Source organism: Chrysoperla carnea, chromosome 3, assembly GCF_905475395.1.
Source record: "Chrysoperla carnea chromosome 3, inChrCarn1.1, whole genome shotgun sequence".
Taxonomy (NCBI): Eukaryota; Metazoa; Arthropoda; class Insecta; order Neuroptera; family Chrysopidae; genus Chrysoperla; species Chrysoperla carnea.
In genome coordinates, this window is record NC_058339.1 from 75,820,270 (window position 1) to 75,834,947 (window position 14,678).

The window sequence follows — 14,678 nt, forward strand, 5'->3', positions numbered from 1 at the left end:
TATTTATTAGCTTAGTTGGTTAAGGCGTAACCAATCCCGTCCGCGGTATGCTTAGGGTAGCGGGTTCGAAAAGTGACACTCTGGTCGTCACTATGGTGTATATAGTCACCTTGGATAAGACTAGCATACCACGTGGGTATAGTCAGTACTTGCTATTGCCTTTTTATTATTTATAATAGTTTTTGAAGTGGAAACTTCTTTTGACACGTTGAGCACTTTTTTGGATGAACAAAAATCATGGAACTTGCGTCTACAGTGTTTGAATTGAAACGGATGGACCGTTTTTGATGAAATTTTGTGTGTGTGTTCAAGTCGGTCGAATACAAAATGTTTTTGAGGGTTCCGCATCAAAAATTTAAAACGCATGAAATAAACAGTGGAAACACACAAATAATATATTATCTTATTATTTAAATGTATTCATTATCTAGAATTGTGAACAGCTCTTTGAATAGTATCGAGGTATTATTTATTATCATTCAGGTATTATGAATAGGTATATTTTAGAGGTATATGCAAGCGCAGTGAGCCTCACTGTTGAAGGCTCCAGCCACAACAAAGGCCAGTTATTCCAAAGTTTTAAGTTTTCATTTCTGACGACCGTTTCCATGACTATCTTTTTTTTTATGCATTGCATATCTTATTTTTCGAAAAAATGTTTTAAATAACAAGTGAAAACAAACAATTGACTGAGTTAATTGTTGAAATACCATGTATAGTCAGTGTTGATTTTTTTATCACATAACACATACATGTGACACATACATAACTGATAATCAAGTATAGTACATATTATAAAATTTCCGCCTAATTAGCGCCCTCACGGGTAAACAGTGATGTTTACGAAAAAATGTTTCAAACAAAAGTTGTTTAATTTTTGATAAGAAACATTTTTTACATTTAAACTTTTGTTCTATCTCAAACGGTTTACAAGATGGGTCCTACGGACCCAAGACCCAATTGATTGATTTCAGCTCGATACCTTCTTTCGTTTTTGAGTTATCGTGTCCACAGATGGACGGACGGGCGGACAACTGGAAATGGACTAATTAGGTGATTTTATGAACACCTATGACAAATTTTTTTTCCTAGCATCATTATTTTTAAGCGTTACAAACTTGGGACTAAACTTAATATACTATGTATATTTCATATATACATGGTATAAAAAATGTTAGTTTTTTTATGAGGATCAACTTTTAAATTTAAAGTGTTATTCTATCTCTCACCTTTTAGGATCTAAATTGACGATTAAAGCAACCCAGAGAACTATTTCCAATCTGATGTCAGAACATGATGTCCTCTATCAAGCTCTGCAACTTCTGTTTAAGTTACTTTTTGATTGGCTTACTAAAAACCTGTATAATATAAATATTTATAATAAGCATAGTTTTAGAAAATAAATTTTAATACAATTTACAGAGAATATCCACTTTTAACGTACTATATTTATTAATTTGGTTAATATATTTAAAATATGCATATCATTGAAAGAAATTTATTTTATCTCAGTTTTCAATCGAGAATAATTTTTCAAACAAATTATAATATTTTCTAGAACGATTTAGAAAATTAATAATCAAATTCAAAGAAAATTAAAATTAAAATTCTTACACACAAAATTAAATAGATGAATGAAAAAGATTTTTAATTCAAAGCTTTCAGGTGTGTAATTTCATTCTATTATGCATTTTGTTGGTAATTCAGGTAACAAATTATTTAACTGCTCTTTTTAAAAAATTATAAAACTTATAGATCGTTAAACATGAGAAATTAATATCATTGCTACAGTACAATCCATTCAAATAAATAAAGGCACTTGCGAGTAAAGAAACTGGATTAACTACATTTTCTGTTACAGGTATATAATTTTGTTATCCTAGGTTCCGTGTACATAGTCGTAGAAACAAAGCAATGAAGTTCGAAAAACTTGAACAATAAGTCGGATTTGAATGCGGTTTTCGGCATTCGATTCGTTAGAGCGTCAGGAGGCTAAAAACAAATATCGGGCTAGTATTGATATCCGCAGTACCTTGGAGTGCCCGATTCCAGCCCCAAATAACGAGTTTGGACCGATTATATAACGAATTTGTCGAAAACTCCAAGAGACAAGGGAGATACCGTTTACCTTTCGCACCAGATATGTCAGAGACCAATTCTGACTGTACACAGGGTATTCAGAAAATGGACACCAAAAGTTTGTTTTGCAGAAAATGGACACCAAAAGTTTGTCTTAATTTCTTAATTTGTGCCCTCACCGATAAACAGGAATGTTTAAGAAATAATGTTTCAAACAGAAATTGATAATTTTTTTTATAAGGAACTTAATTGACCAATTGACAATTGACCTATGTTGCTGATGTAGGTACTCAAACTCATTTTTTACGTCCGTTATAAAAATTTCAGCTTGATATTTCTTCGTGAAATAAACATTCATAATTCTTGGTTGAAAATTCAAAACAAAGTAATTCAATTTCTTTACCAGTTTGTGTGTAAATCATTTACATTAAAAAATGATTTGAGTTCATAATTGAGTGAATATTATAATTTGCATGTTATGATAATTTTTAATACTTATTTTAACAAGTAATTAAACCTTAATTAAATTAAATTATTAATATGTGTGTAAAGTGTAAGTTTTTTTTTTTTTATATTTATTTTACAATTTAAATTAATTTTCTTTGAAATATCTTTTCTATGTTATTTTAAAATATTTGCATTTACAGTTTTAATATGTATAAGAAATCTTTCCGCTATTTTGAAGATGTGCGATTATTCAGATAAATTCAATTTGATAAGGATTTATATGTTTGATAAAAATCTGTTGTTGAGAAATCTTTCCAAATGATGGTACAATATTTTTTGAAAACGGTTTTCTTTTTGACCTTCTTTTAATAGTGTGTAAAATATATATTTTTAAATAAATATTTTGAGAATATTCTTTTTTTGAACATAATTAAATTCGAATTCAAGCTGTTTTTATGACAAACCTTTCACTCAAACGAAAGATGATACCTTATTAACGTTTTATTATTTTTATTATTAAAAAAATATCAAATTAATTGTCACTTTATTAAAAATACAAATATTTAAAATATATAAATTATTGAATTTATTAATATGAAAACAAATAAATTATTAATAAATATTTCAATTTCTCGCGTTACTTTCATATATTTACCTATTAAAATCATTGCAGCGATTTTATAAATAATTAAACGAAAATTTATTAATTCAAAGTAATAGGTGGGTAATTTCAAATATGCTCGGGCATGGATTGATTCATTACATGAAAAGAATTAAATTATTTTTGTAAATTTTGTGCAAGGAATTTTGCTCAAAGACTTTCCATTTATAAAGAAACATTCTTAACCTACTGTTTGTGATATTTATATTTGCCTGCAAAATAATTTACATGGGATTTCCATTGTACAAAATTTCATTTCGAATGTAGCATCTTAGAGATAAAATTTTGGAAAATCTCATAATTAAAACAATTTATCTTCAGAATTTCACGTTTCTATCTACAACTGTTTGGCTTAGGGAATGATTCTAAATATATTTTTAATTAAAATTGTTCTGGCGAATAAAATTCAAATTTTTGGAATAAGTATTTGTTTTAAAAATTAACTATATATTTTATTAATTTGGTTAAATGAAATCGATAGTTAGATATTATTAAATTAATAGCTATTTTTTTTATATTTATTTGGAATTAAAATTATTATTATAAGTTATTTATTAATATAAATAGTTCATAAATTAAAAAGAAAAAAAATGTAATTTAAATAATTAGGTTTATGGTTTGACGCCAAATTTAATTTAATTTATATAGAAAGTAAATTTAAAAAAAATAAAATAAAAATAATATTTAAGGCATAATAAAAACTAATAAAAGTTATTCAAAAAAATAATATATTAAATTAGTATATTAAGAAAAAGGTTTGCAAAAAAAGTATGTAAGTAGAAATTTATGTTGTGAAAAAAAATAGCTAAAAATATACATAATATTAATCAGTTTTTGTCTTTTTTTTTTGAAAAATTAAAAATGAAGTTAATTTCTTTAATTAGAATAATTTTTGATAATTAATGAACTTTCTGATTAATTAGGGTTGAAAATAATTTGGTTTCTAATTTTAAGGTATAATAAAAGTTTAAAAAGAAATTTAAATTTAAACTGGTCAGCAAATGGATCTAAAGGTATAATAAAATATAATAATGGGGTGTAACCTCCGTTTTTCTGACATATGCCTATAGCAGAGGGGTTGGACATATTCACTACCTAAAGCGGATATTTGTCGGTATACAATTAATATGCAAGAAAGATTGAGAGAAGTTAATCAGAACCAAAAAACTTCTTTCTATTGAATCAAAATCAATAAAATTAATTATGTCAGATTTGCAAATTTTTTTCATTTGTCGGCGTAGCGGTTAAAATACTTTATTTAATAGAATTAAATTGTGTAAATATTATATATTTTTTTTTATAAAAACTTTAATATTGTGTAATTAATTCTATTTTGATTCCATATGGTGTAGAAATTAAATAATAAAAATAATTTTTTGCTGTTAAATAAAATAATAAAAATTTTCATAAAATATTTCTTTCAACTTTACCGTTAGAAAAATTGCAAAATTTGCAAAACAATATTAATTTTTACAAATTGAAATCAGGTGATAAATGTAAATTCCGGTAAGATGTGTATAAATTGTTTCCGATTCGTAATTTCGGAAACCTAATAATTTACTTTAAAATTAAAAAAATGTAATAAAAATTGACCATTTATGTGAATCGATATATTTAACAGAAAACAAATAATGTATAAAAATAGAGTTGTAATTTGAAAATAAAATGATTGGCCCACATTTTTATAACACCGTGAAATTGATAAATCAATAATTATCTATCATCAACTATTTGGAGATACTGTTTATTTATTTATCTTAAAATAAAATCGGATATGAAATATTTTACATGCAACTTCCATGTATAGGTTGTTAGAGATGAGGTGATTACTTTAGCTGATCTGTATGAAAAGCTAACATATCCTAGCACAGGTAGATGTTGGTGATAAAATGAGAAAAAACAATGTTGAACAATACAAATGGTTTTATTCGTTAACAAATAAATGTATTCAAAGTGTATTGTTCGAATAATCAATGTTCAAACACAAATTGCTTAATTACTGAAACACGTAATTTAATGAAACAAAATGATAATAATTAGTCCAACTATAATTAATACACATATATATTTAATATGCTCAACTGTTTTTCAATACACAAAAACGCGTGGAATTCACTTCAAAATTAATGTCCACAGCACACGTTTATAAACGAAATATTCACTGATGAAAAGTAACGATACACAAATATATCCGATTGTTCACAGCAAAACATAAAAATATTGCCAAACACTAATACACAGATTAACTACCAATTTTGATGAGCGATGATTCGATGGATAACTTAACTGATGATATTGATAACTGAAGATTTATAATTGCACGTGGCGATCACTTCGATTGAATGTTCACTCAATGGAGTCGCTTTTCAAAGCTTTTTGCTCTACGCACATTTGTTTTTGTAGAACGAGGAGGATCACTTTCATTGGCTCTGCCATTTTGAAATAAATTGAAGATCAGCGCATTGATTGTTCTACTAATCAAAAGTAAAAACGAAGCGGAAAAATGATATCTGACCTTAGTCAGATTCGAACCCAGGACCTCCGGTATGGAAGTCCGATGTGGTGACCCGCTGCCACCACAGTTGTTGATAAAACGATTGTAGTTATCATACGGCTCAGATCTGTTTCAAACAAGGTGTACGATATCAAAAAACCCCTGCATACTACTTTTGATGAAAATCGTTGGAACCATTTCCAAGATCGTTGATATATATAAAAATATATACAAGAATTGCTCGTTTAAAATAATAAGATAAAAAAGAAACATTTAAAAAAAATCATCAAAATCGAGGCTACTATTGAGACTTTCACGTCTATTTTATGAAATTATTCTTAAACAAAAAGGGTTATAATCTAATATCTAAATTTTTAAATAATCATATTGAATAAGCAAATAGTCTCCTGAACTCACTATATACCTATCCTGTACATGGAGGTAAAAATTTATAGAATACTTAGCCAATTATTAAATTGTAAGTGTTAAAAAATGTTAAAAAAATTGTTATTATATTAAGAAATACTTTCCAAAAAAAGTACAATTATTTGTTATTTTTCATTCCATTGTGTCATATTCTTTTTTGAGAGACGGGAAAAATGTAAAAAAAAACTATCACTTTATACTAAATATTTACCAAAAAGTACAATTGAATTTCCAAAAAATTGATCAACAATTACAAAATTATAATCAAAATCTCTTGGATACCTCTAAATAATTAATTCTGGTATGAAAGCTGAAACGTCTAAATTTCGGACAGTTCTTTACTTATTATTTATGCGTGATTAGTAAAATTTGTATTCAAATTTTAAACATCAAAGTCTTTTGATTATAATTGACGCTTTTTAATAATTTTATTTCCCCTTTATTAATTTTATTTTTATTTTTTATTAATTTAGCGTTCACACCGTTCACACCGATACTGACATAGAGATATCCACAAAAAATTTCTTAACGCGTAAATATCTACTCGTTTTCTTATCTTTAAAAAGAGCATTTATATAAATTCATTTTAAAATAAAGATACCATGAGTCAATGTCAAAAATTAAAAAGAAATGTTCATATATTGATATCGCATACCGTTTTGCTTTTATTTCAAATTAAAAATGTATAAACTCAGTTTAGTTACTCTAGAATTTGTTATTTTTCATAGTATTGTTAATTTTATTTCGAAAATTGAAATTCAATTTTTTAATATTTTGATTTAGTTTGATTTGAGTTTTTATGAACACGATTGTGTCGATATCCAATCGATATAAAAATTTATGTTAAATATTTTATTTTTGTTATTTATAAATATTTAACTAATTATTCAAGCATTAAATCGATTTTTCACATAATTGTTATGTTTTCTTGTATAAATATAATAATTTTATAGCGAGGTTTCTCAAACTATTTGACGCGCTAACAAATTTCTTAATTTTTGATAGAACAAATATAATATGTTACGTTATTTGGTTTTTTTTTTGTTTTCGAAAATTATCGAAAGTATTTTCTAGATTTTTTTTTCGTTTGTCAAAAATGTTTCACAAGACCACTAGTTGAACCCACCTACAAATTTTCAATTTTCTATGTCTTTTAGTTTTGGAGAAAATGGACATCAAAGTTTTGTTCAAATTTCCAGCTACTTTAAGTTTATAATGTGCGTCCTACAAACTCAAACTCATACTTTACGTCCTGAGCACGCTGTTAAAATTTCAATTTGATTTCTCTATTCGTTTTTAAGTTATCGTGTCAAGAACATAAATAAACCTCACTAAGTAAAAATTGAACCCTTAAAAACTCCTTAACTTTAACCCTTAGTAAATTAAAAGTTTTAACCAATAGTAGCCCTTATTTAATATAAATTATTTTTTACTTTTCCCTTGGTTTTTAACTAGCTGAGATTCTACTGTATATGGCAAAGTAAAAATATTTTACAGATACATTAATCGTAAACGCCATATTAATTAAATAAAAATAAAATTAATAATTATATATAATCTTAGAAATATTAAATAGATTATTAGAAGAAATATATTATACCTATAAATATTATATATTGAATAGTAAATAATATATAAATATAAATTGATCATCAGTGCGATCGGTGATCGGTGATCGGAAGCATTGAACGAACTATAATTTAATATTAATTATTAGTTATAAAAAATAAATCAATATTCATTTATGAATAATTATTAATAATAATCTATAAGTTATAATTTATATTAAAATACCGACACATAATATTAAAAAGGTATTATAATTTAGTATAATTTATTAATAATTTAATTTTTTTTCGTGTCAATCGATACAAGGGTTAAATAATTTTCGTCTATTCGGTAACAAAAAATCTGAATAACATCTGATCTGAAAGAAACAAATTTTTTTAATTGCTTACTTCCAACTGATCTCAAAATTTGAAAAATCCAATCAAAATTTGAAATTTTATACCACGTATATATGAAATATATCAAGGTATACTTAGTTTAGTACCAAGTTTGTAACGCTTACAAATATTGATGCTACGAACAAAATATTTATATAGGTATTCATAAAATCACTTAATTAGTCAATTTCCACCTGTCCGTCTATTTGTCTGTTTGTCAGTCAACAAGAAAACTCAAAAACGAAAAAATATATCAAGCTGAAATTTTTATGGTGTGCGTGGGTCGCAAAAGGTGAGATTGAGTACGTAAATCAGCAACGTAGGTCAAACCGTTAGAGATAGAACATCGTTTGAAAATTTAAATATAACTGTTTACCCGAGAAGACGCAAATTAGGTTAGGAAAATATAGTATGTATACACGTATTGTATTTGTGTGTAACAGGAGTGGATATCTTTCTCTACTTAAAGAAATAAACGATTGCATAATCAACACTGTCTATATCTATACATGATATTTCAACAATTAACTCAGTCAATTGTTTGTTTTCACTTTTGAGTTTTAAGTTTTAGTTTCATAATACAGTGGAACCTGGTTTATTGGGCTCTGGATATGGGAAAAACCTACTAATAATTACAATGAGGACCAGATATTTTGACTTGTGGTGATTTTAACATCTTGATGATGATTTTTAAATCTTGTAGCCTCAATCTGCAATTAGAATAATATTTTTGATAAAAAGAAATCTCAAAACGTAAAAGATCAGCTGAAAAATTATTCTCGAATGTTAAAATTTCAAACCTCAACGATTATGAATTTTTTTTACATTGCAAAAAATTTAATATATAGTGGCAATTTGGCAATTATACTAGAAGCGTTATTATTTATATATAGTTGCCTAGAGGCAACAATAAAATGATTTAAAATTAGCTAATAAATATTTATTGTATGGTTAGCAAATTTTAAACTATAAATAAATGTTGTAAAATCACAAATCTTTCTTGTTTATATGCTTTAATTTAATATAATTATTTTAGTGTTTTTATCTTAACAAAAAAAAACTTTGCTTACCAATTATTATTAGAGATGAACCTGGATGACTGGGATCTCAACGGACCTATGATATTTTAAAACTTACGGACGTTCGTCTAGAAGGACCAAAAAATTTCGTTTGCCTATACGAAAATAAGTTTTATATATATAATAAGAAGATAAATTTTTTAATACTAATCTTATACGGTGTTAAATTTATAAATTTGGGCTGTTAAAGTTTGCGTTGACCTGTTAAAAGATTAATTTTCTTTAAAAAAATTTTGAAAACTAATATTCATTTGTCAAAAGCATGACAAATATTTTCCTATAAAGAAAATAATAACAAGAGGCACTCGTTTTTCTATATATTAATTAAATTTAAAGTGATACAAGTGAAAACAAACAATTGACTGAGTTAATTGTTTAAATACCATGTATAGATAGTTTTAATGACGCAATCGTTTGTTTTTTGACGTCACGTAAATAAAGAAAGATTTCCACTCTTAAATAGCCACACACACAAAACTGATATTCCCATATTAATTCATACTACAAAATTTTCACCTAATTAGCGCCCTTGTGGGTAAACAGTGATGTTTACAAGAAAATGTTTCAAACAAAAGTTGTTTATTTTTTTATAAGGAACATTTTTTATATTTAAACATTTGTTCTATCTCTAACGGTTTACAAGATGGGTCCTACGAATCTAAGATCCTATTGACCTATGTTGCTCATTTACGAATTCGACCTCACTTTTTACGTCCTAAGCACACTATAAAAATTTCAGCTTGATATCTCTTTTCGTTTTTGAGTAATCGTAATGACAGGCGGACAGACGACAGACGGCAGACGACAGACAGACAGACATACGGAAATGGACTAATTAGGTGATTCTATGAACACCTAAACCAAAATTTTTTTCGTAGCATCAATATTTTTAGCGTTACAAACTTGCGACTAAATTTAATATACTATGTATATTTCATATACATGATATAAAAATGAATGGCATTTGTGTTAATAAAATAAGTACTTATGACTTCTATAATCGATTTTCTATAAATTTTAAAAAAACTATGGTACCTATATATATATACTTACAGTGGCTTTAAGTTCTTAGACTTAGCCTCAAAATTTGAAACACAAGTTTCAAATATTTTCATCAACATCATCATTTTTTTGGGAAGTTTCTTAAAATTAAATACTTTGTGAAATATACTCAACGCACACATGGTACTTGTAAAGTGCATGCTGAATTTTTAATTATTTTACTGTACTTACATTATATTTTTTTATAGTTTTTGTAAGAATTGTAATCAAAATATAATAAAACAATACCTACATTATTCTATAAAGTTAAACATACCTTTGCAAATTGGTGGGAATTTCTTTATATTTCTTTCCTACTTACCATCATCTTCCATAGAAATGGAATCTATGCCCATCCTGGTTCTAATTTTATGAAAATCATTAATAATTAGAGACTTATAGTAAGTATATACTTGCGGTGGAAAGTAAATTAAGCATTATTTATCTGTATCAAATTAATACAGATAAATTGCATGTAAATTGGACACTTTTTTTCGATAAAAATTCGGACAATTTTCATTTTTAATCTCCGACCCAAAAAGAGGGATGTTACAAATTTGAATGCTATGTGTGTCTGTCCGTGAGAACCCTGTATGACTATGCAAAATTTCTAATCAGTATTCCTATAAATAACGAAAATATGAGGGTGTCTTCTTCTTAAAGGCGACACACTGTATATGTTCTCTATCATTGGCAGACTGTAAAAAATTTATTATACTGTCTTTCTCGGTAATTCGAACCTCGTTGAGTCATAATCCCCAGTAAGTCGAAAAAAATGTCATTTCCTTCCGTTGAAATGTTGTTTCCATGCGAGATATTGATTGTACATATTTATACTCTGTAACTCAAATTTCAAAAAGTAGACTCCGTAAGTCGTAGTTGGTAAAATAGAAACGCGGCTCTCTGAGTCGAAATTTAGAAATTAAATCCTTTGTATATCTCGAACTATTTCTTAAGTCGGTAACTCATTAACTCGAAATTTTTGCACTTCCCTTTTGTTTCGAGTTATCTAGGTTCATTGTGTTATTATAATTGCTGTTTTTAACACCGCACCAGATATTATTCTAATAATTAACCAAAAACTTTTTCAAATTATTTAAGTGTGACTGTAACTTTAACATGGGTTACTTTTTTCATTAAAGTATGTAATTTTAATTTAGCCGAGACAGAAATAAGGTTGCAAAACTAGCGGGCATCCCGCTTTAATAAGCCGCTTACAAATAAAAGACGTACTTCATTAATAAAAGAAATATCCGAAATTCAGGCGTATTCGAATAAACTCTCTAAAACGTCACCAATTCTCGTACTATAATAAAATTTTCAAGTTCAAGTCTAAACTAATAAAACTTAATCGTTTGATTGATCTTCAATCGTATAAATCCATCAAGAACTTTAATAAACTAATATAATACCATCTCTACTTTCAAACTATCATATTCAACGTATGGTCATCATCTTCAATATGACATGGTGAAGTGATTGTTGATGTTAATAAAAGTCAGTTAGTGGAGTTCTTCATTTCACATAACTTTATGTATTGAAGAAGAGAGTGGTATTTTATAACCAATATAAACTTGCTACTGTTATAACGAAACATTATTAACCATTCAGTTTACTTCCGATCCAATACTATATACATAATACATACGACTCATGTGAACTCGTCTCTCACGTCGTGCGATTGTTTAACTCTCTTCGAAAAAAACAAAAAATGATTTGTTAAATTTCTTGGATTAAAAATTTTGTGTGATTTTTTTGAATTTTCTTTTTTTTTATTTTTATTTTGGTTACATTTCGTTTTTGTGATAGTGTGAAAATTTTGTGCAAAATTTTTTTGAAAATTTTTTATAATAAAATTATTTTCTATATAAAAAAAATTGTGGAATAAGAATTAGTATTTTGTTGTTAAATAACTATTTTAATTGTTTTTTTTAAAGGTAATTTTTTTAATTTATTTTTAATTATTTATTTTTAGAATTTTTTTATTTTCATGGTCGTATAGATTGATTAGGGAATGTTTTTATAAATTAATGAGTATTCAAAATTATACTTTGAAAATTATTGTGATTAATCGAAATCAAGATTATTCATAAGAATAAGTCATTATATAAATGAATTACACATTTTTGGCGATAATTGTAAAAAAAAAATGATTGGACTAGTGGACATAACATCCACCCGGTAAGTGAAAGATCCTGGGTTCGATTCCCAGTATCAACTGCATGGGATTTTTTTTAGTCTATGCTGTTTTAATTAAATAATAATAAGAGTCTATTAAAACAAGTAAATTATGAATCCTTGTAATTTTGGTTTGTTAAAAAATCTTATCCGCGGATAAAATAGAAGTTTCGAATATATATTTTTTGAAATGTTTCAATTTAAATGCAAAAAATTTTTCGAAAAAAACAAAAATTATTTAAAAATGCCCTTGTGTTTAAATAACTCGAAAAATAATAAAATTACAAAAAAAGTTTAGATGGCAAAATTTGAATTTATAATTAATAAAATAATTTTGGTAATAAAACTTTTGGATTGAAAACGATTGATTAAAAAAAAATAACCTACAGAATTTTCGTTCATAATGAAGCATGTTACTGCCCTCTTGGAGAAAACCAATGGATAGGATTTAAGTCTCTTTTTTTTATTTCTAAACCTTTAAACAAAAAATATCAAAATTAATATATCAATTTTTAAAATACTTATTAAGGTAGTACTATCGGTAATAGACTTTGCATTCAGAATTTAATGAAACTTGGCATAGTTGTCCATTATTATATCATAATTAACCAGTTAAATTTTTAGGGGCCTTCAGAGAACTGAAAAAAAGATATTTTAACATTGATCCTTATAGGAAATCACAGGTTTTATTTTATTTCATAAAACTGGACGTTCAGATTTTCAGTTCTCTGAAGGCCCCTAAAAATTTAACTGGTTAATTATGATATAATAATGGACAACTATACCAAGTTTCATTAAATTTTGAATGCAAAGTCTATTACCGATAGTACTACCTTAAATCTACTTAAATTAATTCTAAAATTTATGGCCGTTTAAATATATTCGATTTGATAAGAAAAGTAATAATTTTTCAACCAACTTTTCAACTTAGTTTTTCTGGTGTTTATTATTTAAAAAAACGGCAAACATAGGTATAACATGAAGTAACGAAAAAAAAAATTATAGCAAGTAACTGTCGAAAATCTCGAAAGGATTGAAAAATGGTTTTGTTTTTTAAACATTTGAAATCGAAAGTTCCAAGAAGAAACAAGAAAATTCACTCCATGGGGCAACGGTTTATCATTATTTTTTACCTGTATGAAGTTTAAACTTTCCATTGCTTCCATCGTTTAATCTATTACCGCAAGGAAGTAATATATCTATAAATTGAGAAATAAGATAAAATTTTTATTTATATATTAACAAATTATCTAAAAAAAAATTCTTTTGTAACCAAAAAAAATAAACACTTCATTAGATTGAGCCATCGTGATTTTTTTTTATTGATCCAAAAAAAAAACCGTAATTAACGTTATCCAAATTATTGTTAATCTCTAAACAATGGTATACAATGCTCTTTTTGTATATATATTTTCAACATTTTTTTTTTTTTACAACAATAATAAATAAATTTTGTACAAATAATTGTTGAACATTATTGTATAAATTAATTGACGTTATCTAATAGGTATATAACAATAATGTATGTTTTTTTGTATGCATTAATTAATCAGTCATACTTCATTATCCTGAAATTTCATTTTCAGTATATATTCAGAACTAGCGTTTTTTTTAATATAAAAATAAATCCATGAAGGTTATCGTCAGTTATTACATTATTCGTATAAATTAAATCTTATAATGATTTAATGTGTATATTTGTATAATATAGAGTGTGTCAATTTTGTAAGGCGTAATTAAATTATAATTAAACCAAAAAAAAAATGTACGCTATGCTTAAGGGTATGCAAAAAATGTCGGTCAACTTTTTAATCTAGCAAACTAAGAACTTTGGAGATAAATGATCAAAAAGTAAAAATTTGTCGATTCAAAGAAACGAACCAATGAGCGCATTGGTGGATTACAATAAACTTTGTTAGGTTTTTTTATGAAGTGCAATATTCTAATTTGTATTTAAAGATAAAATGCTTAAGACACAAAAATATTATACTCCAACCATCTTAGGATTTCACCTCGGAATTAAATGGAATAAACTGAACTTTTGTACGATAGTACAAAAGTACGATAGTTTTGTTGATTTTTTTTTTTCTTTTTTCTATTTTATTTTTTTTCTTTACCTTTATAGGTAAAGATAGGACAAATCGTGATTCCCAGTCTATTATGTGCTTTTTTTTTACTTAATTATTTTTTAATACATAAATAATTATTTAATACCTTATATTTATAAATATTCCTCCTTTTAAAAAACGGTTCAACGTAAAAAAAGTTCTCAGGCAAAATTTGTAGAAAATTTTATCCTCCACAACTTTTATAGTAAATGTTAATAC